The sequence below is a fragment of the Chrysochloris asiatica genome, unplaced genomic scaffold (assembly GCF_000296735.1).
Source record: "Chrysochloris asiatica unplaced genomic scaffold, ChrAsi1.0 scaffold00444, whole genome shotgun sequence".
Lineage (NCBI taxonomy): Eukaryota > Metazoa > Chordata > Mammalia > Afrosoricida > Chrysochloridae > Chrysochloris > Chrysochloris asiatica.
The window spans coordinates 835012-839944 of NW_006408962.1; positions in this window are offsets into that span (position 1 = coordinate 835012).

The following is a 4933-nucleotide window of genomic DNA, read 5'->3' on the forward strand; positions in this document are numbered from 1 at the left end:
TCAATAGACTGCTGGATCCAGTCTTCTTTCCAACTGATCCACTATATGATCCTGCACTTCACAATGATTTGATCTGCCTTCTCACTTCTCTTAAACACGGTTACTCCCAACTGGGTATTTTAACCATAGTCTTTTCTCTGACAATGAATGCTTGCCCCTGACTATCTTATATTTATGAGTGCTTGCCTCTGACCATGACTATCCAATGAATTAAGCAAATCCTATCAACCCTTTCTCTGTCCTGAGATAATACTTCTCTGTCCTGGAACTCTCCTTTCCCTGAAACCTTTCATCTTTAATTTAACAATTTAACCACATGCCATCTTGTAGGTATACTTAGCTGTTCTTTCATAAACACTAAAAATCTTTTGCCTGCCTCACCCTCAACACCCAATGCCCAAATCAGAGCAATGTACACAATGGTTGGTGGTGATGGTGTACGTGGAGGCAGTTCCCAACTCATAGCGACCCTGTATATAGTTTCTGAGGAGCTGCTGGTGAGCTTGAACTGCCGACCTTACAGTTCAAATGGCTTTGCAATCTGGCACATTAACCCACAGTGCCATGCCAGGACTCCTATGTACAATAGATCCAACCAAATAAATTAATAAATATCTAGGGTTCTGACTTTACTATCGAGACTAGCCGAAGGTATATCTGATTTCTTCTACTTGATTTCCAGTCCCACAAGTTATTCATGAAGAGTATAGCACTATAAATAAATATTAATTTATTATTCACATGTACTTAATTGGATCCGAGTTATGCTGGAATCTTTTTACAGGGCCTTCTCATTATGAAGAGAAAGCTTGGTAAGTCATACTAGAGTGTGTCTGTGGGAACTGAGGACAAAGTTTTCAGTACTGAGAAGAAAACAAAATTTAGTACTGACTTCTAATAGAGTCAATATTATATTGCTTCCTAATGTTTTATGTAGGAGCTCTGGTAGCGTAGTGGTTACGAATCGGGCTGCGAACCTTAGGGTCAGCGGTTCGAAACTACCAGCCGCTCCGCGGGAGAAAGATGAGGCTTTCTACTCCCATAAAGATTTACACCCACGGAAACCCTGTACAGGGTCGCTATGGGTCGGACCCGACTCGATGGCACTTAACAACAACAACAACAATGTTTTATGTAAATATACCTTCTACCACTCCTCTATCAGTTTGTCACATTGGGGTGGCTTGAGTGTTGCTGTGATGCTGGAAAACATGCCCCAGTATTATGAATGCTGGCAGGGACACCCATGATAGACATGTTTCAGCTAAGACAGACTTGGAAGAAGGAGAAGCAGACTACTTCTGAATGTTTAGCTACTGAAAATCTTATGAACAGCAGTGAAACACTGTCAGATAGCACTCGAATATTGAATATTGAAACAAGATGAATAGCACGAGGATATTGACTAACATAATGCTGGAAGATAAGCCCCTCAAGGTGGAAGACACTCTAAATACTACTGGGAAAGAGCTGCCTCCTCAAATTAGACTTGACTGTGATTACTGTGAATGGAGTAAAGCTTATGGGACCTTCATTTGCTGGTGGGGCATAACTCAAAATGAAGAGAAATCATTGCAAATATCCATTAATAATCAGAACATGGAATGAATGAAATATGAATCTAGGAAAATTGGAGGTTTTCCAAAATGAAATGGAATACATAAACAATGATATCTAGGCATTAGTGAAATTGACTGGTATTGGCCATTTTGAATCTGACAGTCACATGGTTTGCCATGTCAGGATTGACATATTGAAGAGGAATGGTGTCACATTCATCATCAAAAATAATATTTCAAGATCTGTCTTGAAATATTAGGATAGTATCCATACACTAACAAAGAATGCCAGTTAATACCACTACTATTCAAATTTATGCACCAACAACTAAAGCCAGTGATGATGAAATTGAAGAATTCTACCAATTTTTTCAGTCTGGAATTGATCATCAAACATGCAATCAAGATGCATTGACAATTAGTAGTGACTGGAATGCAAAGGTTGGAAACAAAGAAGAATCAGTAGTTGGAAAATATGACCTTGATAATATAAATTATGGTGGAGATCGCCTGATAGAATTTTGCAAGACTAGTGAATTAGTCCTTGCAAATACATTTTTAAAACGACATGAAGGTTGATTATACACATGGACTTCACCAGATGGAATATACAGAAATCAAATTGACTACATCTGTAGAAACAGACTGTGGAAAAGCTCCATATCATAATTCAAAACAAGGCCAGGGACAGACTGTGGAACAGACCATCAGTTGCTTATATGCAAGTTCAGGGTAAAACTGAAGGAAATTAAAACAAGTCCATGAGAGCCAAAATACAATCCTGAACATATCCCACCTGAATTTAGAGATCATCTGAAGAATAGATTTGATGTATTAGACATTAATGACTAAAGACTAATAGAGTTGTGGGATGCCATAAAGGCTATTTATTATACAGGAAGAGAGCAAAAGGTCATTAAGAAGGAAAGAAAAAAAGAAAAGACTGCCGGGAGCCAGCCCCGACAAATTTATTTCAGGGCTTTTTTTCTGAAGTCATAATGAATTCAAAAATCTTCTTATTCCATGCTTTATTCTTCTCTCATTGTTTACTGTCTTGCTCATTTTTTACCCTCCTGCTCATTCTTTTCTCTCCTGCACTCCTGCTTATCTCTTCTTCTTCTTTACTAGCTTCCCCTCCTTCCATTTCTTTACTGTCTCCTTCTCTATATTACACTTATTCTTTTTCCTTCTACACTACTACTCCTAATTATCTACATTACTTCTTTCACTACTCCACTTCCCTGCTCCTTCTCTACATTACTCCCTCTATCCTCCCTCCATTCTTTTCTCATCTCCTCTCCACCTCATATTCCTTCTTCTCCCCCTTCCTCTCACTGCTTCTTTCTGCTTCTACTTACCTCTACTTACTTATTCTAGCTTACAACCCCCTTATATACCGTTACAAAAAAAGCATTGCTTTCATAGTAATCAATGCCATCAAAATACAATCAAGTCTGGGGCACGTTCTTCACATTCATGATTTACAACTCTTAAATTTACAACAGAGATGAGAAGTTACAGCAAAGACATTATCTCAAGGCATAGGAGACATTCAGATGCCTTGAAACCTTTTAGTTAAACATTTGTTCCTACATAAATCTATTCTTTTCTCTGAGAAGCAAGTTAACTTTCACATATGTTTCTTAACCTTTGTCTGTTAAGTCTTGTTAATTTTAGTTGTTAGGTGCAATTAACTCTCTTCCATACACTATTTATAGCCTACAAAAATATCACTTATCAGGGAAACTGAGGCTATGAAAAACAACTTCTCTATTTTAATGATCATTAATTTAAGAACGTCTAAGTCAGACTTTTATTTAGTATCTGTATATACACATAGCCTTTATCTATAGTCTAATTGTTTTTAAGAATTCTTGTACCCACAGCCCTTATTTATGGCATAGTTGCTTTTAGGGATTCTTTATTGCCTTAAACTAAGGCTACAAGGAAGAATGTTTATAATCACTAAGCCTAAGCTGGTAGTAATTCAATTGACAAATCCTGTCTCCTAGCAATCTTAAGAACATTATTAATATAAGTATTAAAACTACCTATGATTACAAGTAGTGTAAAATGTAGCTAATATATGGCTTCTAACTTTTAATAAAAATATACTAAAGATGGGAGAGTCAAAATCTAAAGTAAAAGGATACTAATAAAATCATGAATAAATCAGAGAATAATTCAACAAGAGAAAATTTTAACTAGGGATCTGTGCATAGAATATTAAATCCTTGTAGCTCTGCTATCCAAGGAAAATAATTCATTGTTGCTTTGCAAAAACAATGAATTCTTCTATGCGCAGGGTCCTTGTCGTCTCATTTATTTATTTTAATTCCTCGATTAATATGTATCAATTTATTTATTTTAATTCCTTAATTATGGCTTTTGCCAAAAGACCAAAATCCAAAATGGATGTCAGAAGAGACTCTGAAATTTGCTCTCCAGATTAGAGATGCTAAAACAAATGAAAGTATTGATAGGCGAAAAAGATGAACAGAAATTTTCAAAGGGCAGCTTGAGAAGACAAAGTGAAACATTATGATGAAATTTGCAAAGATCTGGAGTTAGAGAACTAAAAGGGAAGGACACACTCATCATTCCTCAAGCTAAAATAAAAGAGGAAAAATTTCAAGCCTCTATTTTCAATACAGAGGATTATTTAGACAAAATATTTCATGATGCAGAAAGCATCAAAAGAAAATGGAAGGAATACACAGAGTCACTGTACCAAAAGTAGATGGTTGATGTTCAACCATTTCAAGAGGTAGCATATGATCAAGAGCCAATGATACTGAATGATTCCTTCAAGTCAAAGTGCATTGAAGGAATTAGCAAAGAACAAGTCACTGGGAACTGATTAAATACAAATTGAAATCTTTCAAGAAAGCGAGGTGGCACTGGAGACACTCATTCATCTATGCCAGGAAATTTCGAAGACAACTAGCTGGCCAAGTGATTGGAAGAGATCCGTATTTGTATCCATTCCAAAGAGGTGATCCGATGGAATGCGGAAATCATCAGACAGTATCATGAATATCCCAAGCAAGTAAAGTTTTACTAAAGGTAATACAGAAACAGCTGCAACCATACACTGACAGAGAACTTCCACAGATTCAAGCTAGATTCAGAAGAGGACGTGGAATGAGAGATATCATTGCTGACATCAGATGGATCTTGGATGAAAACAGAGAGTACCAGAAAGATGTTTACCTGTGCTTTATTGACTACGCAAAGGCTTTCGATTGTGTGGATCCTGACAACCTATGGACAACATTGCAAAGTATGAGTATTCTGGAACACTTAATTGTGCTTATAAGGAACCTGTACATAGCAAGAGGTAGTTGTTTGAACAGAACACAGAAACACCGAAT